The sequence below is a fragment of the Perca flavescens genome, chromosome 17 (assembly GCF_004354835.1).
Source record: "Perca flavescens isolate YP-PL-M2 chromosome 17, PFLA_1.0, whole genome shotgun sequence".
Classification (NCBI taxonomy): Eukaryota; Metazoa; Chordata; class Actinopteri; order Perciformes; family Percidae; genus Perca; species Perca flavescens.
The window spans coordinates 17,190,402-17,215,207 of record NC_041347.1 but is presented as its reverse complement, the minus strand read 5'-3'; positions in this window follow the sequence as shown (position 1 = coordinate 17,215,207).

Genomic DNA, 24,806 nt, shown 5'->3' with positions numbered 1-24,806 from the left:
TTAAAAGTTTTAATCGCGATTAATCGCATTGTTATACCCAAAATCGAATAATGAATTAAAAAGTAGTGTATAGCGCAATTTTATTTTAAATGTTCTGCCATATGAACGAAAGTGCTAACATTTGTTCTGCAAACACTTAACATCAGTTTGTTTATACAGTAGCAGTTAAGTAAAATATTTTGTGTAAATCTCAATTTAAACAATGTAATCAAAGCAAATACAAAATTAAAGCTTAATGCCACTGCCAGGGCATTAATGTTATCCTGTTTGTTATATATAAAATTAAACTTCCCACAAAATCCTGAGCCACAATCATAACATTAAACATAAAATTTCTGAGATAACAGCAGAATTTTTTTTTTTTTTTTATCGAGGAGTAGCATAACCAGTCTATGTTCAGTACCAAATGTTGTCGCTTTTGCAGTCCTCTCCTTTTCATAATAACTCATGTATTCTTCTTGTGATGGTGCGTCTTGAGGGAATCTCATAACTGCCTCATTTGTTGCGATTCTCAGAATGTTTCTCAGACAGACGTCCTCCACAACACTAATGGGCCTGCAGTCTGTAGCTATCCACTTTGCTATGGCATTTGTTAGCTTCTCTTGCCTTTGTTTATCTATACTTCTCCCACATGCTGCATCTAATGTAGTCTGTCGACGCGCCACTGTTTGTTTCGTTGAATGATTTGCTGGTATCAAATGTGTGTATTGCACTTAAGTGATATTTCAGACGGTAAGTAATCCGGTGATAAGAAAATTCAACTTTGCAGTGGTTACAAATAACTTTGGTTCTGTCTACTGCACCATCTGGAAGAACTTTAAAATGAAAATGGCCACGTAAAAGTTCTGTACCCTTCTCCATGTTTGTTTGTTTGTTTATCTCCCAATTCTTTTCCGGTTCCTGTAAGCGCGGCAGCAGTCAGCAACAGATTTTTACAAAATAAAAGCCTGTGAGCAACAGATGTTTACAATAATAAAAACTGCGTTAATGCGCAATAAAATAATTGTCGCCGTTAATTAATGAGTTAACGCCATAATAATGCCCAGCCCTAGTTTAATGGTAACAAATTTGATAGATTTTGTTTTAAAAATGGTTTTTATGCAGTAGGTAGTATGTAATATATGTAAAAAATGTGAATGTGAAGGATGATGGGGTTTGTGGAACTAAGGGTTTTCAAGTTTTTCCGCTCCTCCAGTAGCCATGGCTATCTCCATTAACTGCTTTAAAAATGCTCCGTTCATGTGCACATACAACTGTTTTTTACATTCCCCGTTCTTGAACAGGAAATTGCGTTGCTTGTATCTTTTCATGGCAACCCACCATAGAGATTTAACAGCCTACGTAACAGCGACAGTAAAAAAATTATTTCACATGTGGCCAGCTCAGTTGGTAGAGTGGGCACACATATAGGCCTACAGAGGTTCATGCCTCGACGCAGATGTCCGACCTGGGACGATTTAATTTAATTTAATATACTGTTTATTGGAAATTACAATTTACACTCTGTTTGTTACACACACACACACAGGCCTGAAATACACACACACACACATGCTCAGGACCTATTCATGCACAAATGGAGAGATGTCAGAGTGAGTGGGCTGCCAGTGCTGGACCAGCGCCCTGAGTGGTTGGGGGAGGGTACGGTGCCTTGCTCAAGAGCACCTGGCAGTGCCCAGGAGGTGAACTGACACCCTCCGGTTCCCAACCCAAGTCCCTACGGACTGAGCTAGTGCCACCCACCAAAGACATTTCCTGCATGTCTCCCCCCCCCTCTCTCTCCCTTTCATTGCTTCCCTATCATTAAAGGCAGAAATGCCCTAAAATAATCGTATAAAAAAAAAAATATTTCACACTTCCTGCAATTATGGTTAAACATTGCAATTAATCCGCTTCCGGTTCACATGCATTCCAAATCGTGAGTGTTGATCCGTACGGACCGTGGATCAACTATGGTCCGTTACACCACTAATATTTAGTCCCCTGGCTGCAGTGAATCAGCTGCCTCCTACTGTACGTAGTCTGGCTGCTGTCTGAATATGTCAGTGGATGACAGGAAAATAAAGCTATTTTTAGGATATGAGTTTGAGGTGACCAGCCAGTTCAGAGAAAAAGGTGTGGCCATCAAATGAACTTGAGTGATCGTGCTGCACCAGCCAGTTCTCCTACACTGCTTGAACCACAAATTTAAAGTTTAAACTAGTTTTCTGCAGTGGAGTAGCCTTGATTATTCTCTTGAAACACTCAAAATTCCTGCAGGGCTAAACCTTCATTTTCTACAATCACTTTCTGAAGTGTACTTACCACAATGCATTTAGAGTAAGACTCTAAATGCTCAAAATAAACAAGAAATACACAAAATAAGAACATTAACAAATGATACAGATACTGCAGAGCTACAAATACTGAAAGGCAAGACTTCCAAATTGAGTTATTTTATCTAAAGCTAGACAGGATTCCCTTTGGCGCTGACCCCGGGTCTGACACTGATAGAGGGCAGAGCAGATCGGGGAAAAGAAGAAAAGGAATAAACAAATGAATGAGTATAGTGATACAATGCAGGGACCAGTAGGGTGGAGAGGGAAATTGGAAAGCAAGAGCTGAAGGGAAAGGAGAGCGTCAAGAGTCATTAAGACGCTGAACTCGAGGTTATGAGTGAATGGCAGACAAAAGAAGAGGAGAGAACACAGAAGAGGCAGGGGTGACTTTCTGATATATTTCACCCAAGACAAGCTTGAATGGCAGAGAGGAATGAGATGAAATATTTACCTTGTATCCGTTTCTGATACAGGTTTGGCATCCGTTTGGATTATGTATGGATTGGACTTTCATGAGGAGGCCAGAAACCCAACTTTTAATAAATTTTAATGTTGCTCCATGTTTGCTGGATAGATAAATTGTTTGCTAAGAAACAGTATGGCCTTAAAAATGCTTAACAGAACTTTACGTTAATAGCATTAAGTTATCCATGCTTTGCTGACTGATACTTAACTTGTACCCAAAGGGAAAAAGCCCGCCCATCCATCTGTCCCATAGGCCTGTTGCCAGAGTGCGCTTTGCAGGGATTGGTTCTTGCAATATGCCTGTCAAATCCATGAGCGAGGGCACAGGTTCAATCGATCCAGTTACTAATTAGGGGTGAGCTATGAACACATGTTTACACCAGTTAAAATACAAGTAAGGAAAAATGAACACCAACAAAAAATATATGCAAAGCAAAACAAACAAAAAATACAATCAAGCAATAGCAAGCCAAATGGGTTTAATTTAATACTTACACATAAAATCAACTTAAGAATAAATATTCAACTTAATATCTACCATGTGACACTTAAGTATGAACATGCAGGCCATTAAAGTGTTAGTAGAGTGCAGTCATCACCCAGCACTCTGTGGGTGACTGTCTCAAACCCACTGCCTGGCAGGAGTTGAATTAACCAATCAGCTTGCTTGACACTCTGGGTTGTTGAGATTTTGGAGGTGTGTGTTTGGGCTCCTCTGCAAGTCTCTGTAACCTATACATTTTCACATAACACCCTTTTCTGCATAGATCCATAGAGACATTTACGTGTATCCAGTATTTCTGTATTTCTGAGTTTGTATTCTTTTCACAAACTTCTGTGTTACGCTCCACCCTCACTAGGATACCCAAAACCCTGATCAGTCTCTGCTTTCCTTATTCTGCTCAAACACAGCCACCCTGAAGTGGAAGTCCACCATCCTTTAGCCAGCCAACAGTTCTCCTCTTCCTCTCGCTTACCCCTCCCCCTCCCCTGGGAAGCCTGTAGAGTGGAGGCTTCCCTCTCCTCTTGATAAACGAGCTGTAGCAGAGGGAATCTACACGTTGTGCGGAGGAGAGGCAACTATTAGAGAGAATGAGGGGATAGACAGTAGTTGCTCTCACAGATGCCATTGGTGGCTGGTCATTGGCCTGTGAAATACAAAGAAAGGAATGGCTGTGGTGTATTGCAGCTGGACCTCTGCCAGTCCAGATCTGAACAGATAAAGAAAATCCTCTTGTCTTCTACTGGCTTTAGTTTAAGGGGTTGCTACACTAAGTTTCTTTGTTAACTGGGGAATTGTGTGAGCAGAAAAGTGACCTTGAGGCAAGTATGAATGATTCCTAATGAGAATTATATGTGCTGGTATCTTTTTACAAGTTTGTGTCCTTATACAGCAAATCAATGCAGCAGTGCCAGAGCTATCTTCTTTTTTATTCCACGCAATCTTCCTTCTTGTCAAAACCTGGTACATACTTCCAGCATAGTAATAGCAAAGGCAATTCTTCTTGATAAGATTATCTCACATGAAACTAGCTACCTCAGCAGTCAGTATACTATTAGCACATATATCTGCTACATTATAGATTGTATTTGTAAGTCTGTAACAAAACACAATAGTTGTTAAAAAACTGGAAGGGAATCTGTCTGGCACTGTTTGCACACAGGCATCCAAACACAAGTAAATGCCAGCAGCAAACATTCAGTCAACAACTATAAGTCCACTTGAGCTATTAGAACCAATACCTCTCGTTCCTCTGGGCTGTCTGGCAGTCTGCGGGGCAAGTCTGCTAAGATGTCAATCATGCAGTCTCCCTACCAATCTGCCAGTTCCTGATGGCCTGAAGGGCTCATTTCCTCCTTCCAACCTCAGAGCTAAAATGGCATGGCAGAGGTACAGGGGCATGTGGTAGAGCCATTTACATTTGGCAATTACTCGCTAAATCTGCTCACTGGCCTTTGGATAATGTACAATCACATAATTTCTCTGGTCTTTTTTCCTGGCAAAAAGGGACTAATTTATCAGAATTCTTTGGAACGTGACAGTGGTGGAATATTGTTCTTGGGATATAGTTGTCGAAAGCAATCAGATGTCTTTATTTTTACTCTCATTCACACTCATTATTTCAGTGCTTTCTGTCTGCCCTGCTGTGCCCTGAAAAAAGTGTGTAAAGACTCAAACTACAGGTTTGTATTGATTGCTCTCACAAGGATCTCTCACAAGTTTAAAGATGATGTAGCATTTCTTTGTGCACACTGTCCATGTGATCTCCGATAACATACTTCTGTTTGTATGTTCACATACCATGTGTGTTTGTGCAGACATGAGTGTATGTCAATAGAGTGAAGAGTACAAAGCTAGCACCCCAGGGCGCAAATACAGAGCCTGATCAATAACCACTACAAAGCCACAGGATGAAGATCTTAACCATTAACAATCCATTTTAATCTTTTCCCTCTAAGCCATCTATAAGCCATTTCTATACCATCCAATATACGGTTGATAGTGCTGATTAAGTACCTCTGTGTTGCCTGTTTTCTTTGCCTTTAGCAGAAGAAAAAAAGAGTAGAAGAAGCTGAGTGATGTATATATATATATATGAACTGAAAGAAAAGAAAAACAAGAGGGCATTGTGGATTCAAGTGCAGGCTACAGAAAATGAGCAAAAGAAAGGGGAAATTCTGATGAGATTAGAGAATGAAAATGAAAGAAAGAATAGGACAGTGGCTGAGATAGGTTAAAAAAAGAACAGAAAAAGACTGGATGGAATGAAAGATGTTTTGTCCCATCTTGTCTCGGAACAAATACAGCACAAAAACATAGAGAGCAACAACAAACACATTTTCAGCCCATGATCTTAGGGGAAGGAAAATTGGACATGAAAGTGATCTCAGAGAAGCTTTATCTTATTGTGTTTAAGAGGATTCAACAAAGGAAGCAAGTCATGGTCTCCTGGCACAAAGTAAAGAATGAGAGGATATTGACTGTGTGACTACGCAGTAATCATCTCTAATAATTTTTTGCCAAAGCTCAAATCCCTGCAATCACACTGGGGCTTAGCTACACTTATCGCACTCTGCACTAATGGGACCCGCTTGATTGAAAATGGAGGGTTATCATTTGGATTTATGACACAAGGGTGAGCGACCATATGCATCCACAAGAGTTTGCAAATTTCCGTGCACATTTATTCCACAAAAACAAACACACCACTCATACATATTCATTAAAGAAACAAGGAAATTCACATATTGTGCCTCACAAAACATATTGTCCCTTTTTGTGGTGTCCATCCATAACACTGCTCATGATGTGTGTCATGCATTATCCAAAGAATAAAATGTTTGTGAGTTCTTCCTGTGTTCTTATTTGGGTGTTCTGTACAGACAATATGGACAGCAGCGTTTATCGTGCCATCACTCGAGCACATACACTAATACACACACTTTGATTTAGATTATGTGCGCCACGGGAGCAATCATTAGATTACACAACCTGTGAAGGGACTCCACATGATGTCTGGCTGGGAAAGCCTTTGTGCTGTGCACTACAACAGTGAAGGTTTCTGAGTCACAATGAAATTGAAGCTGAAAGTCTGTTGTTAACATGGAGGTCAGTGAATGTTAGTCATGTGGGTTGAGGGTTAAGAAAGATCGTTGTCCATGTGGGCTGTGTCACAACATGTCAACTGGAGTAGCATTTAATTGAATGTTTGCTAACCCCCTCCCCAAAACAGCGATAGTCTAATCATAGCATAGCAAAAGCTTTGTATTTCTCCACATGCCATTATGGCATGATATGATATGATAGTGGTGTGCATGAAGCTGTAGTAATAGCGTTACAGTGGTATAAGAAGTATTCAGATCCTTTACTTAAGTAAAAGTAGAAATACCATTGTCTAAAAACACTCCACTACAAGTAAAAGTCTTGAATTCAATATTTAACTTCAGTACACGTACAGAAGGATTATCAGCTAAATGTACTTAAAGTATCAAAAGTAAACATACTCATTATGCAGAATGGCTCCTTTAAAAATGTTTTGTTATTATATTTTTTATCACTAACACTTGGAGTTTGTCAGTGTGGACCAAATTTTAGATACTTCGTATACCAATGTACACTAATATAAAAGTACAAGTATTAATAATTTGACTTAAGTACAGTACGTGAGTAAATGTACTTAGTTACTTTCATGGCCAAGGACACACGTTAACTGACTTCATGTCTTTAACACCCTTTTTATTTAATCTGTATTTCTTCCGATACCATAAATTCTCATATAAAAGCTGGTATTTAAATATGGCCAGCATGAACAAATAAAGGCCAGGTGGAATTACCGGTTTCCTAATACATCTCACGTGATAAATTTTTTTCTAACGTACATTTTCATCAGTCATGTAACACTGACTTCCAAAAAAAGTTATGTTTTCATAATCATTATTTAATGCTAGTCGTTTCTTCTTTGCCATACTCCTGGTCAATGTTAAGTTACTGTCAACAAAGCCTACCTATAAAGGTAGGACTACAAGAATTTTAAGTGTGTTTCATGCAAGGTAGCTTAGCATTGCTCGAGGGAAAAGACAAAAGTGGAACACCTGATATAATTCTTTGTGTACTGATGGAATTATTGCTGTGGAAATGGACATTATATTGAATTTATCAAGACTACAGGCTGCAAGACAACAAGTTTGTTTGTTTTAACAGAACAGAACTTAAAAGTAAAAGCTTGTCTTTAATATAAGCCCAAATGACTGTCTCTCTGACGGCAGGTAAACAACCTCTACTGCAGCTCTTTCTTTCCATCCCTGTTCCTACTTACAAGGTTCAAGTTGTGGTTGTGTCTAAATACCTAATCATCTCATAGGAGTTTGTGCTGAATTTAAATGGTTATCCTTTAAGACTGAACACATTCTAATAACATCTACAAGTTGTTAACCGAATATAGCGTAAAATATGCAACTCATCAGCTGAACTGACGGACTGTGTTGCTCTCTTCTCCCTCACCGCAGCTCTTAGTTAACGTAGCCTGACAAGACCTCCTCCCACAGCATTTACTCTGCGTTGGACTCACTCTGGAAGCACATGAACATTTAAAATAGCGTGCTGTTAGTAATGGAGAAAGAACTCCGAACATCTGCAGCTTACTTTTCCACAAGCATAAAATTATGTAGAGCTGTATTTTTAGGTGCTAAGTGCTCTCAACCTAAGGGTCAGACATCTACTTGTCATTTAGGGAAAAAGTTGAAAAAACATATCATAAAAAACAAGAGAAATCTTTTTGATTTGCTCATGTGACACAAATCTGAGGTCAAACATTTCTCTAATGTGCCAAATAACACTACAAATCTTGCTGATCTTGCTTTGTGTCCTCTAGCAGAGTGATTGAACCTTTTATCATCAAAGGCTTAAGCTTTTGTCTCTGGTGACCTATCTGCTTTACCTCTTTGTACATACAGCATGTAAACCTCAGAGTCAAGCTCATGGTTTGAATACAGATTAAACTGTTCAATAGCACAATCTGCCTCAAGTACATCAAGTAGACATCTATCAAATTGTGTTTTCTCAACACATGCAAAGACAGCTTTAGGCTGAAACGGGAGAGTTTTTCTGTTTGAGAATAGCAGATACTTCAGACTAGACGGACAAAAAGGAGACAAAAAAGAGGAGGAAATTAAAAATGAGTGTGTGAGAGAGAAATGACAAGGCAAACTGAAGGACGCCATGAGGCACCTACACCAATCTCAGAGGTAGATAGCTAATTAATCTCTCAGCAGGAGCGAAACGTCAAAATACCGAACCACAGACCCAAGACGCCATCGAGCAGGAGGAGGTGGGTAAAACATCAACAGGAAAAGAGGGAAACTACAGAATATATCCAGAGGAAGTAAACAAGTGCATGACAAACCAAAGACAGATCACAGCGTGTTCTTTAGACTGCATGCAACATGTCGAGACAGTTGACGACGGAGCGATCATCGGATGTTACAAGAATCAATCCACCGTAAGAAAACTTTTTTGCACACCTCTTTTGTCGGGCAGGTGCGTAGGATATGATCAAGAGTAGCAGATACAATTTTTTTTAGAGAAAATCCGGAACACTGACCATTACGCAAGCAATAATTTATTAGAAAAATACAACGTTTCGGTCTCAGACCTTCATCAGGTAAATTCACACATTCACCTTAACCATAGCCTTAAATAGTTTGGTTGACTAATCAGGACCAATCAGGTCCAGCTCTTGAATGACGTCATTCATTCACAAAAGTGGCACTCCCATCACGGACTGTGAACAGGAAAAGGCAGAAATAATACCACTCAATACATTTTAAAAACAATGGATGATCAGTGCATTGTCATTAGCCCAATATTTTTCTACACTTAATCAAAGAGGACACAGTCCATTCAAAAGTGGATCATCATATTGGTTAAGTTACATTGTAGCAATCCACATTCACATGTACAATGAACAGTTACCGAGGATAAACTATTAAGGACAGGTACAGATACATTGATGACGTATTTTGTCTGTATCAAGGCACTATCGATGAACTACTTGATTTTATTGTTTTGCTGAACAGTTCATTTTTTGGACATGTGGGTTTTTAAAAAGAATGGTTCACTGTCTACCACATTATATCGAAAAGAGACTGATAAAAACACTCTTCTTTTGGCGAGCAGTTTTCACCCCACCCTTCATCCTGTCCTTCATCCTCACACACAAGCAACCCCCCCTCCCCAACACACACACACGCAGCCATGGGAGCATGAAGAGACATCCATCTCGAGGGACAGGTAAGGTAAAGGCAGGTAAGCAACAGAGAATATGAAATCTATATAGTTTTTGAAGCTGACAGTGTGAGAGACACGCACACACACACACACACACACACACACACACACATACACACAGGTGCATCTTTCATTGGGTTGCTGACTGGTCCCCAGTTAGTCTTTGTTGACACTGTACTCTGAGGAAATTGTTGGTATACTTGATGAATATCACACACACTCAAACAGACATACACACATATGTGCACGAACGAATGCACACACACACACACACACACACACACACACACACAGATTAGCTCCACTGAGATGGAACCATAATGGAACCAAACATTACAGTTTTTTACAATCACTTTGCTACTAATTTCAGAACCTTGACGTCATTTTTCAAAACTCTAGACACAAAACTCACAACCAATGATCAAAATGCACATTTTTCAAAACTCTAACACTTTTTTCAATTGCTTGGATACAATGCACATAAACCAAATATCATTTGTTCATTTAACAAATATGACATTTTTTTCAATATGACACAACTTAACATCAAAGTACTACTATTTCAAAAAGCAATTCACACTAGATTAGATAATTGTCTATTCATTCCATTACAATCATCTAACTATCAATCGATACAACTAATCAAAATGATAAGTAACTGTTGCATTACTCTTAATGCATAATTGTATGGAAACAGACAAATAATATTCCATGTTTAGATCATGAAAGTTTCAAGATAACGAGATTCACATGTCACCAATTAGCGTGGATCATGAAATTAGACTACACCATCTATGGATGTAATATTTCATCATCATTCTTTACTGTAATGTACTGTTTATCAGACACTGTTTCTATAGTACCATGTACCAATGTACCATGTACCATGACTCTTTACTTTACTGCACTGTATGGATTCAGGCCCTTGGAATTGCTTGTCCAATTCTGCCAAGTTGTTACTGATGATTGAGATATATAATTTACAGTCATGTGAAAAAATTAGGACACCCATGCTAAAGTTGACTGAAAAGAGGAATAAAAAAACATCTATTGCAAATTGATCTTAATGCCTTAATTAAAAAAGAGGGAAAATCCAACCTTTATGGACACCAATTTTGTTTGTGAATGAATAATGTATTATAAATAAATAAATGTTCTTCCTTAAAATACAGGGGGCATAAGTAAGTAAGTATCTACTACCAGGGGCCCTTTTTTACAGTTTTTTACAATCACTTTGCTACTAATTTCAGAACCTTGACGTCATTTTTCAAAACTCTAGACACAAAACTCAAAACGATCATCACTTGTAACACAGGCTGTCCAATGTTCAAAACATTGCATTGTGCATTCATATCTTTAAATAAATGTTGCACTTGCACAATCACTGGTTCAAAAGACAAATTGATTGTGAAATACCATTGAAACGTTACTTTAGATCACCCACACACAAGCTACCCATAGTTTCACTGGGTCATCGTTCGTACAATCATTAAATATTGTAGTACAAAATAGGTGATACATGTTTCATTATGGTACTAGATGTAAATACGTCCCTGTAAAAGTACTGCAGTAGTAGAGAGAAAACTACAGACAGTGGATTCATTGACCATAACCTGAAATATATTGATGAAAAACAATACAGTATCACAACATAGTTTTACTTGAATCAAAGCAAAATAATTAGCTACAAAATAGAAAAGACAGTACTGTAAAACATCAAATGCAGCGTTCCTCAACTTGCTTGTACTGTAAAAAGTAAAACAAAGAAGTGATTACTGTACTTCTACATCTTCATCAACTCTGTCTTGTGGATTTGACCACAGGTTGTCATCTACATTGCAATTAGCCAAACATCTTGGAAAAAACCTTCGGGCATGGTGAACAATGTGGTACAAGTATATATGTATATGTATATATACTAGGGGTGGGGGAAAAAATCGATACAGTATAGTGTCGCAATATTTTTCGTGGCAATACTGTATCGATACACAGACGCCAAGTATCGATCTTTTATGATATATGTGTTGGTCAGTCTGTCTGCTTGACAATCCCATTTTGCAGCAATAAAATTGAAGTGAGATGAACAAACAGAGAAATGTATCTTTTTCGATAAAACAGATGTTGACAACATTTTCCTTTGGGGACATCATTTGAAATTGGGAAAAATTTGAAGTTTGAAAAAAGGTAATACATTGCAATATATCACAGAATATTGCAATATGTTTAAAATCGCAGTAATATCGTATCGTGACATAAGTATCGTGATGATATCGTATTGTGAGGCCTTTGGTGATTACCACCCCTAATATATACAGTATATATATATATATATATATATAGGCCTGCATGCACACAGTGCAGTATTGTCAATACTGTAAATAGTCTCAAAGATTGTACATGGGACCATAGAAACAGTGTCTGATAAACAGTAATACATTACAATAAAGAATGATGATAAAATATTACATCCATAGATAATGTAGTCTAATTGGTTCCTGCTCCACACTAATTGGTGACAATGAATCTTGTTATCTTGAAACTTTCATGATCTAAACATGGAATATTGTTTGTCTGTTTCCATACAACTAGTCATTAAGAGTAATGAAACAGTTACTTATCATTTTGAGTAGTTGTATCGATTGATAGTTAGATGATTGTAATGGAATGAATAGACAATCATCTGAAATGTAATGTGTGAAATGCTTTTTGAAATAGTAGTACTTTGATGTTAAGTTGTGTCATACTGAACAGGTGATTTTTATTAAATGAACAAATTATCTTTGGTTTATGTGTATTGCATCCAAGCAATTGAAAAAAGTGTTAGAGTTTTGAAAAATGCATTTTGATCATTGGTTTTGAGTTTTGTGTCTAGAGTTTTGAAAAATTACGTCAAGGTTCTGAAATTAGTAGCAAAGTGATTGTAAAAAACTGTAAATTCCCATAGAGGCAGGCAGATTGTTATTTTTACTGTAAAGGCCAGTTATTTCATGGATCAGGATACTATGCATCCTGATAAAGTTCCCTTGGCGTTTGGAATTAAAATAGCCACCCCATCATCACATACCCTTCACCATACCCCCCCATCATCACATACCCTTCACCATACCCCCCCATCATCACATACCCTTCACCATACCTACAGATTGGCATGGGGTAGTTTCCATAAAATCATCTCTCAATGCAAATCAAACCAGCTATCAACTCAAATTAACTGAAATAAAACCATGCCAATCTCTAGGTATGGTGAAGGGTATGTGATGATGTTGGGCTATTTTAATTGCAAAGGCCAAGGGAACTTTATCAGGATGCATAGTATCCTGGATCCATGAAATAACTGGCCTTTAAAAATAAAAATCTGCCTGTCTCTATGGGCATTTAACATAGGGGTGTACTTACTTATGCCCCCTGTATTTTAAGGAAGAACATTTATTTATTTACGATACATTATTCATTCACAAACAAAATTGGTGTCCATAAAGGTTGGATTTTTCCTAATTTTTTTAATTAAGGCATTAAGATAAATTTCCAAAGATGATTTTTTTTATTCCTCTTTTTAGTCAACTTTAGCATGGGTGTCCTAATTTTTTCTCATGACTGTATATATACTTTATTTATAGAGTACTGTATGTCTGTTGTCGTTGCAAATGAGAATTTGTTCTCAATCGACTTACCTGGATAATTAAAGGTTAATATATACTGTATATATATATATATATATATATATATATATATACATACTTCTACCACATTGGTATGCAGTATTTGCTCTACTATTGCAGTACTTTAACAGGGATGTATTTACTTGTAGTACCATAATGAAACATGTATCACCTATTTTGTACTACAATATTTAATGATTGTACGAACGATGACCCAGTGAAACTATGGGTAGCTTATGTGTGCTCTAAAGTAACGTTTCAATGTTATTTCACAATCAATTTGTCTTTTGAACCAGTGATTGTGCAAGTGCAAGATTTCTTTAAAGATATGAATGCCCAATGCAATGTTTTGAACATTGGACAGTCTGTGTTACAAGTGATAACTGTTTTGAGTTTTGTGTCTAGAGTTTTGAAAAATGACATCAAGGTTCTGAAATTAGTAGCAAAGTGATTGTAAAAAACTGTAAAAAAGGGCCCCTGGTAGTAGATAATATTAGAACACAGACAGAGTGAAATTCACACGCAAACAAGTATTCTATATTGGTACAGAGCTAGACAGAAAACATTCAGGTCTATTAACGTTAATGCCCCACCTCTATATGCAAAGAGATTTGCGCTTTGATCACAAGACAGACATTGACAAATTTCATTTTGTAGGCAAACGGTGTGATAGCATTTTTTTAATTACCCAAGGCTATCACTGTAGATTGTGATCCATGTATAACGCACACAAACCAACACACACTCATTTGCCACTAAAGCTGTGAGCAGGCCATCACTCTGGCCCATCAGCTGTAATAGGTTTTCACAAACGAGCGCGCACACACACACACACACACACAGTCACACCTGAGGGGCTTTTGCTATTTTGGGCCGTGAATAAATCCCATCTTTCATAACTTGCATTATTCAAACAAAATCCAAAAACCTTCTGATTGAAAGAGCGCTGTAGAATGCCACTGGGTGGAGGGATATGCAAATGCTCTCTTATCAGACGTCCCTCCACACATCCACATACACACACACACACACACACAGCGTCAGAGCCATAGGCTGAGCTGTCCACATGACAAACGAGGCTCTGAACCCAGGGCGATTCAAAAAGGTCTGCAGCCAGACTACAGAGAGGGAAACCCCATCTCTCCCTGTCCCTCCAAACACACACACACACACACGCTCACTTTTGCTGCAAAATGATCAGGAGGAATTACTTGTTTAAAATTGTAAATCATTGTAAGTATATATGTGTGTGTGTGTGTGTGTGTGTGTGTGTGTGTGTGGGCTTGTTTAACTATATTCGTGGGGTCCAGTATACTTGTGGGGTCCCAACAGCTTTGGGGGCTAGGGAATGCATTATGTCAATGACTGGTCCCCACAAAGATAGTGCCACAAACCTGTGTGTGTGTGTGTGTGTGTGTGTGTGTGGCAAGTTGCAAATTCCACAAGATCAGGAAAAGGTTCAGTAAATAAGTCATTGTATTCAATATCTACATCTACACCACCATCATCACTGTTGTAGACTTCTTTCTTTTCATCATTATCAGTACAGAACTACAAACCTTGTCAATTTGTGTTACACAGAAGAGGGGGTCAAGTTGTATCATATCTCTTCTCATGAAACAATTATGTGGTATTTTACGTTATCTTCCCTAATTTCTAGTAAAAACTAGTAAATACAGTCGGTTGTGGCTCAGGTGGTAGAGCTTGATATCTATACATTTTAGGGTTACCATTAGGATTAGATTTTGCTCTCAGACATTGATAGACAACTAATCTACAACTCTATCATTATGATATATTGTCAATTCAATATATTTTCATTCAATTAAACACTGTTCCTTTTTTGCTGTTGTAGTTTCACAGGAGGCTCTTTATTGGAGGATGAAATATATCCTCCAATAAAATGTACTTCTCAGACTCCAAATCAAATGTAACATATGTAATTGAGCTTATTATTAACATGGTCTTACATAACACATGAACATCTACTTATTACAGTAATGACTGCTGGCTGCAAAACTGACTCCAACATGTAAAGGATTTAGATACAAAGTCTTAACAATGTCAGGAAGGATAGACCTGACAAGACTAGGAGCAGTTCTCCCTCTTGATTACTCTACCAAAATACAACATTATTACACTCTGCTTCATGTTCCATTGTTTGTTGTATGAGCCCGTTTCGCCGAGGACAGTACTGCAGGGGCCTGCATTAAACGGAAGGCTTAAATGTCAATGTTTGACTTTGTCAGGATTGACTTCTGTAAAATGAATCACTATATTTCTTGAACGGGAATGGCAATGAGTTGTATTAGCCTAGAAATGTCACTCATACACAGTCTATCCACACATAGTGAGAGGGCCAAGGAGGTATGGCTGGGTGGAGATGAGGACTGCTGCTTTGCATGGAACCCATAAACACAAAGATCGCATTGTTGCTGCTGCTGCGCCTATCTGCCTGAAGTGTCTTAGGGAGGATTAAGTGGAGACATGTCAACAATATTTATATGGGTGACAGATTGTTCTGCGTGTGTGTGTGTGTGTGTGTGTGTGTGTGTGTGTGTGTGTGTGTGTGTGTGTGTGTGTGTGTGTGTGTGTGTGTATGCGTGCGTGCGTGATTGCGGCACTGTACTGTCTTTGCTCTTAATGAGCTTTCTAATGTGTATAAGGTTGAAATTAAATTAATTCCATGTTGTCTGCTTTTTACTGCTTCTGTTTCATATCTATCCAAATATACAGCTCTAGGACTGCAACTATAGATTATGTTAGGACGACATAGGCCTACGAGGTAGAGCGCAAGGTCCTAGCCGAGCTTGGGTATCAATCCTCAAGAACAAGCCCTGGTGCCCTTAACACGAGGGCAGCTGACCTGAGAGAGATGATCATACGTAGACCCTCCTAGTCACTTTACCAAGGCTAAGAGAAAGAGTACCCTCTGAAAGTCTGCTAGAAGATGTGGATGCAGGGCTAAATACTATCTCTACTGAGCCCATCACTAAACCAACTAACAAGCTGATATACACTATAGCAACGTTACAAGATGAACATAGGCCACAAGTAGCATGGAGCACAAGATCAATAAAGGCCAGGGTCTACCATACCCGATAGGACCCCAGGTGCAAAGATGGCCCTGCGAGAGAGGGCAGGAGACTGTGTGCAAAATAGAATTGAGTAGAATAGAACAAGCCATAATGCATAATACATTTTACATAACTTTAGTCTCAAATAATTGTCCATTTTTTATGGAGTATGCAGGTTTGTGCCAGGGTTTTCCTTTTCTGTTTCTGTTTGCTTGCATGTACATGATCCTATGAGATCCTAAGACATTTATCACATGCATTGTTTCCCATAGGGGTTATGAAAGGAAGGGTAAAACAAAAGATGAAAGGCAAACAGAGAGAATGAGGAGTTAGTGAGCCAGCAGAGAGAAAAGAGAGTCTAGATGACAATAGACTTTTAGAGCAGAATGCCAACTGTGACTGAGCCATTTTTTGGCAGAACTCAACTTAAAAAGAAGAAGAGGAGAGAGAGAGAGAGAGAGAGAGAGAGAGAGAAAGAGAGAGAAGAGTTATGTTCATGTTTACGGAGAAAAAAGGTCAGGAGTTAAGGACAAGAATGATAGAGAGTAGTCAGTACGATGGAATGTGTCACAAAAGTATTGGTGACAATTTATAAAGACGTATAATTTCACTTCTAAACCCTACTTTTAACATAACCATCCATTTTTCAACCAGAGGGCAGACTAAGCGTGTTACGGAAAATTACCCTGTAAAAAAAAAAAACTTGACAGGATGTTAAACAGCATGAATAAACAAGCGTCAGTCCCTCAGAATCAAAGCAAAACAGCTTTTTTTCTAGTCAACATGTTCCCTTAACTATTGCACTAACCCCCTGATTATCATCAAACCCTCACAGTGGGATACAGTCCAGTCAGTCGATCTAACACGTCAGTTGAAAAACAGCTCCAGATTGAAGCCCTATTTTTTCACTATCCCCTACAATGACTTGACCTTCTCATATTACAGTAGGATAACCACCCTGTGAAGTAAAATTCACAAAGCGCTTCTATCTATAAAATTTGCATTTGCATGGATTCCTTTATGGAACAATCAATAAACACAATAGTTTTAATATTCTCATAGTCTGATTGAAATTCTGTCCTCGTCCTCTATAGGATTCTGATTCAGAAAAGATTACAATGAACAAAGGCCACATCAGCTTAATGGATTACATATAAACAGCACTGCACTCCTATAGACACACACACTTACAAATTCACTCAATTTCCAGCAACTTACACTAGACTTCTGTCCCCAAATAGAAGTGTGTCTTAACATATAACACACAAATATTATAGATATGAGTAGTGGAAATATTCCTCTCTATAAACATAAGGGTGAGAGAACCATTGTAAATGTACTGCAGCTAGACATGCATGACTTATTCTCAGCAGCAAAACACCAACCAGCTAGCTTTGATCACACATCTCCCATTAAGACTCTTGTGTTATGGACATAGGAGGACCTCTTTCTGCCCATTCTACACCCCATGTCCTCAGGGCATCCTGCTGTCTATTCCCACCCCCATCTCATCTCATCAATGTCTTTCCTCATTGATGTTTTACTCCTTCTATCTGCCCTCATCTGTTCTTTCATTTCTCTTCTCTACTGAAACTCTTTATGAGTTATTTTCCTTCAACTTTTTGTCCGTAATATCTTATGTTACTTTCCACGTATGGTTCATCAAAACAAATGGAAGCAGAGAAAGAAAAAAAATCACTTGAAGTCATGTTGGACCAAGTATGCTAATAGACCACATGCTGATCCTCTGGCAAGGCTGAACATCTTTCACCTTCATTTTCATTCCCTCTCTCTTTCTCTGTCGCTCTATTGCTGACTCTTCATGCATTAAACACAGAATTTAACCTGCACCTACGAACAGCAATCTTTTTCTCTACCTGGCAAGCACTCGCCCACACATGCAGGTCCACCCGTGCACTCTCTGACATGAATCCAGCTACAACAAGCACTTCAAAGAGTCAGCGAGATAGAAGGCAGAGAGCTTACTTCACTTTTTTTGTTTTTACTTTAAAAATATATATGACATAAACCACAGGCACAGAACTAGCTGTTATACCTTCTCAAGATTAGCTTTTGTGGTGTTAGTTTCATTTGCAAATGAAATTACTTTCATAAATACGAGCTGTAGGTGTGTAGTCATGGCAACGTAACACTTTGCTGAGAGAGGATACTTTTTGTTTATCTGGCACAGACATTCCTCTCCATATTTTGGTTTGAAAGTGTTATTGCATATGACTCCATTTTTTTATTGCTATATTTAGATTCAGTCTATCTCTTTTGTTTTGAATCTCAATTTCAACTCAACATTGTTCTGCATTTACAGAATGTATGACCAACTACCTCAATCAAACTCTGCTAAATGATGTTACCGGTTTTACTGCTGTTGTTGTTGTTAACAGGTTTGATTACTTAATTGTTGTTCTTTAGCCTCTAAATGTCTTTAAGTCCGACAGCTTGTGTGAGAGTGTAGGTGTGCGTTATGAGAGGCCGTATAGGAGGTAATTCATACTTCTGTCTTACGCACACTACCATAATCTTGCATATACACCACTATACTCATACACATACACTATTATAATCCTTTTACCTGTATGTATGAGGGTATAGTTGTGTATGTAAGAGAGTATAGTAGTGTGTGTGTGAGAGAGTATAGCATTGTATGTGAGATAGTATAGTAGTATAAGTGAGAGAGTATAGTAGTGTATGTGAGAGAGTATAGTAGCCTAGTATATGTGAGAGTATAGTAGTGTATGTGAGAGTATAGTAGTGTATGTGAGAGATTATAGTAGCCTAGTATATGTGAGAGAGTATAGTAGTGTATGTGAGAGAGTATAGTAGCCTAGTATATGTGAGAGAGTATAGTAGTGTATGTGAGAGAGTATAGTAGTGTATGTGAGAGAGTATGTGAGAGAGTATAGTAGTGTATGTGAGAGAGTATAGTAGTGTATGTGAGAGAGTATAGTAGTATATGTGAGAGTATAGTAGTGTATGTGAGAGAGTATAGTAGTATGTGAGAGAGTATAGTAGTGTATGTGAGAGTATAGTAGTGTATGTGAGAGAGTATAGTAGTATATGTGTGAGAGAGTATAGTAGTATATGTGAGAGAGTATAGTAGTGTATGTGAGAGAGTATAGTAGTATATGTGAGAGAGTCTAGTAGTGTATGTGAGAGAGTATAGTAGTGTATGTGAGAGAGTATAGTAGTGTATGTGAGAGAGTATAGTAGTATATGTGAGAGAATATAGTAGTGTGTGTGAGAGAGTATAGTAGTGTATGTGAGAGAGTATAGTAGTATATGTGAGAAAGTATAGTAGTGTATGTGAGAGAGTATAGTAGAATATGTGAGAGAGTATAGTAGTGTATGTGGGAGAGTATAGTAGTATATGTGAGAGAGTATAGTAGTGTATGTGAGAGAGTATAGTAGTGTATGTGAGAGAGTTTGATTGAAACGGAAGGGAGTTTGATTGAAACAGAAGGGAGTTTGATTACTCAGCTCTTGATTGGTTGACAAAGAAGAAGCGGTATTTGACGGTCAAATTCCAAATTCCGGCACTGTCATTATAATAGTTTGGCTGAAGTGGAGCTGTAATGGATAGAAAGAGGCTAACTGAAGCTGTGGGTCTTCTAAATAATATTTTAGGAAATGGTGAGCTATTGTCAACGATGTCTTGACAATTAAATTAAGTCCAACAGAGCTCTGATTCGGAGATGCAGAGATTATTCAGGGGTGGCACTGCAAATCCAGTCAGACCTGGCACCAGGCTAGCACTGCTACTTCTAGCTAGCTCAATGGAACACGGAGGACCCCGTTACCAGACGAGACAGCGTTTCGGTCAGAGAATGTCTAATAAGGGGAGAACTTCCACTCTCGGGAAAATTCCGGGTTGCTACAATGGGGCTAATAGGGAGTGAGATAGGGAGTGAACAGGCTCTCCATAGACAGGCTCTGGTTTCGGTGGATTGTCGTCAAAATCCAGGAAGAGGTAAATTGATAAAAAAAAATAGCCAAGGACCCCTTTTTTATTAACGTCATCCTATCTGCAGTGTCCCTCCCAAATTCATGTTAGCATGGTTAGCGGCTAGCTAGTTGCTACCCACATATAACACGGGCTAGCCATTTTCCATTGAAAATTTTGCAATATCTCCACTAGCTAGCTAGTGCTAGTTAATATGATCAAGCAAGTTTGAGCAAGCTGTGTGTAATAATTTCAGAAATCAGGTTTCCGAATTAAATCTGCTTACATGAGAGAGACGACACATTGTCTGTAAAGCCCTTTGATTAACCACAGTTATATATATATATTTTACTGTACAATGTACATTTGACTTTGACTAGGAGAAAAAGCTAGCAGCTAGCAGCAGCAGTTATGGAAGCATACTGGTAATTGTAGTACCCATTGCTGCGCTCCTGTTATTAAATTTCAAACACATTGTAATTTGCTATTCAGTGCGCAGCTTATTGCAACGTAGTTCTGCCTTTATTGGATTTCACCTATCTTTGGGTAAAGAGAGAGTAGGCGTAGGCGTTTTACAGCAAAGATAGGTTAAATAAGAATGCTCGGTCTTGCATCGGCTGGCTGGCTAGCTGAGTTGCAATCATCTGACTGGGTGACGATATTTAGCCTGTGTGTGTCTTTGAGTACCATGAAAAGCGCTATATAAATAAAATGTATTATTATTATTATTATTATTATTATTATTATTATGATTATTAAAGAGTGCAATATACATGTTTACATATGTTTATTACAGTGAATAATAATCTAAATACTACTAAGCAGGGCTCTCAAGTTGAGATCCCTGATTAAGTGTGGTCAAGCCACATATTTGTTTTTATATTTCTGCAATCTGTGTGATTTGTTTCTGACTTTCATATGAATGTTTAAACCAGGCTGGGTCAGTGCTAAATATACTACTGTGATTAAAGGAGTTAAATAAAAGATGTCATTCATATAAATTCATGCATCACCTAATTTCATCATCACATACAGGCCTGGCCTCTAGGAAAGAACAGTTTGTTTAATATATCTAATCTTGTGTTGTTCATACTATACAATGATTTATTACAGATTATCTGGCCAATGCTGGGTGTCTAATACCTTTGAAACGCATAGAAGACAAAGATCTCTTGGTGGAGGATATCATCATGTTTCAGCTGGTTCATCGAGTTAGTGGAGCACTTCAAAGGTTTGTGTAACTCCATTTTTTAGCAAACATAATTAACCCTTCTAAGGTGTTCATATTTTTGTTCCACAGCCAATGTTCCTTTGTCTGGTGGACCCACCACATTATTAGGCTTTTAAATCAATACAGCCATAAAAATGTATATAAAAATACTAAACAGAGGTTTACTAAAGCTCAATTACCAATGATAGATACATCATTTATGGTTCATATTTGCCATTTACTCCTGTGAGATCATATGATCATGATTTTGTGAGTAAACAAAAAAAAAATAAAAACAAGATTTTTCATTCATTATCATCAATCATCATCATTATTGGTGCTTATTTCTTAGAACTTAATCAGAACAGGTGAAGGTACTTGAAATGTAACAATTTTGTAACTTTGTGTGAGAATAGCAGGTACAAAGTTTCATAGCACCTACAATTATTACACTGTAATAATTACACTTGGGTCCGAACACCTCATTTGTATTAGTTATGTGTAGGGGGGTGTACCGTGTACACTAATTGAAAATAAGTTATTTTTTATGTTCTTCAAAGAAAATGAGCCAAGGCCAATGAGTTGGAGTTAGAAGAAATAATAAATAGCATAATTTTTATTTTAGCAAACATTGAAAATTAGGGGTGTAACGATATATCGTGGTACGATTTATCGCGATGCAAAAATTTTACGATATGTATCGTAGAGGTATGGCGATAATTTTTATAATATATATTATCATTTTTTTTTTATTTATTTTTTTTTACTACCACCATATAGGTGCGGACACACATACCAGACGGCCGACCATCGGCAGAAAAGCCAGTCGCGTCCCCGAGGTCCAAAAAAACCATAGATATAGAACAATATGCAAAAAACTGCCTCGGGACCCATCAAAAAGACGTGAGGAGACGAGACGTAATACGCCTCCATAACAGCAGGCGGCGCTAATCTGTATTGTTGCCCAAGAAATGACAACCGGCAGCTGATTGGACGAATGCGTCACATGGGTTTGTTTTCTCCGGAAATTGAAAGCCAGACTGTCATGGCGGCTTGTTCAGAATACGATCTCATATTGTACTAAAATAGTTCACTGAAACGTGTTTCTGAAAACATTTCATGCGAGAAATAGGCCATGCAATTGCTGAATCTGTCTTCATTTGAGATCAACAAAGGTCAGTTTAAAAGATTTTCATCAGATTTTGAGAGACTCTAGTCACCTCATTCTGCTCGCCATTTCCGGGTGAGTCCTGACGGCCCTGCCGCCGACCGAACATGTCAGGTCGGCCAAAATGAACGCCGACAGCCCCCCAGACTGATGACGGCACGGGACACAACAAACAGATTCGCGTCACTGACCTCGCCAGACTGTCCAACGGCTGAAAATCGGCCCTGTGTGCCCCGGCCTATGACGTCCGTTTAATCCTATTGGTTGAGCTACCGTACCCGCGTCATGTTTACATACACTGCATTCATGCTCCAATGAATAGGATATGACGTCTGACTTTACATACAGAAGGTTAAACTTAATCTTTTTTTTTTATTTATATTGAAGTATTGTACATTCTTTAAGTTGTATGTATAACAAGACAGTTATTGAACACTGTTAATTTTAAATAAATCTGTTATTTCATTTTCAGTTGATTTTATTTTTCTAAATATCGTGATACATATCGTATCGTGAACCCAGTATCGTGATACATATCGAATCGTCAGCTGAGTGTATCGTTAAACCCCTATTGAAAACGGGTCCCACAGACCTGAACACCTTACAAGGGTTAAGAATAATGAAAGATTTTAACATATTTTTAAAAGCCAGTGTACAACCAAACACTCCGAATAAAGGCTTGCATGTATCATATAAAATAACTTAAAGAACATCACGTTTTAGATAGTTGTCAAAGACAAGGCCTTTTTGCATAATCAAAAACACTTAACTGTCTTATAAGTCATCCCTTTCATGTGCTGTGTGATAATTTATCCAATTTGAAAAATTATATTTGTATCTTCTCATGATACATTTTTACAGGTTCAGGGAGGGGATGAAGACCCTTGGTGTTCTTGATGCAATAAGAATGCACCCAGATGCTTTCAGACCACTGTTTTGTCACGAGCCATCCCCACTCACAGCTGATGTACTAGAACAGCTCTTTGAAATTCGACTGTCAGCAGTGGGCAGGAACAAAAGAAGGGCAGAGGAATGTGTGGTTGCATTTTGGAGGGACAACCTGCTGGATGTTGAGGGTAAGAATTATTGCTAGTTATGGAATAAATATCTTTTCATATGCCCTTCTGTCTGTCTTTGTCTTTCCCTCCTTTTTAAAAGTTTTCTACATGCTAGGTTTAATTATTTTTTTGGTGTTCTTTGGTGTATTTCTTTTTCAGAGCAAGAGGGACCCTTGCAACTTGGGGGTATCCTGGCCTTTGCGACAGGAGCAAATTATATTCCACCCCTGGGCTTCTCCCCACCACCTTCAGTGGTTTTTCTCCATGATCTGCCCCTCAGACAAGGCCGTCATTTACCCACCGCAAACACATGCATTAACTGCCTGCGGTTGCCAGTCCTGAAAAAATTCGAGGATTTTAAGGAAACTATGGATTTTGCATTAAAAAACACTCAGGGATTTGGTCAGGAATGACTTCCAAGAACTCCTTAATATACATTATTAAAATCTGTTGCCTGTTGAACTTGACTAAATTGAAGAGGCATCGTTGTCAATAACACCATTTCCTAATATATTATTAATGTCTTGTTTAAACAATTGAAAATTGAATAATCATTTGACTAAAAAGGAAACTTTTCACTGGCCTTTTATTAACCTTTATTAATTGCCTTGACACTAATGAAGTTTCTCACTGATAAGAGTTCACTAGGCTCAAAAATAATTGAATGCCATGGTTACCGTCATTGGCTAGTGGGTCTACAGTTTCTAGAATTCTGTTCATAACTGTTTAATTGAAAATAAAGTTATTTTATTTTATATACTCAAAATGTACTGGGGGGGAGGGGGGGTCTTCATTCATTTCAGAGTTGTCACTCCTAACTAAAATGTTCTGCATTGCCTCTGCACTGTTGCGCACAACCTGGAGCGCGAGCCCGTGTAAAATGATAGAAATTAAGGTCCCGTCGGGTTCAAACAAAGATCTTCAGCTCTACACCAAAGCTTCCCCGATTGTCATCCTCTTCAAACTGCTGGTTAATCGAGAGCAAGAAAGAGATCGTCCGAGTATAACCATTGAGCTCAGAAATCTATCTTTCCAAAATGACACTGTCATTTCCCAAATTGTCAGTTTCCCTCACAATTCTCTGAACACACCGCAGTGTATCATTGAAA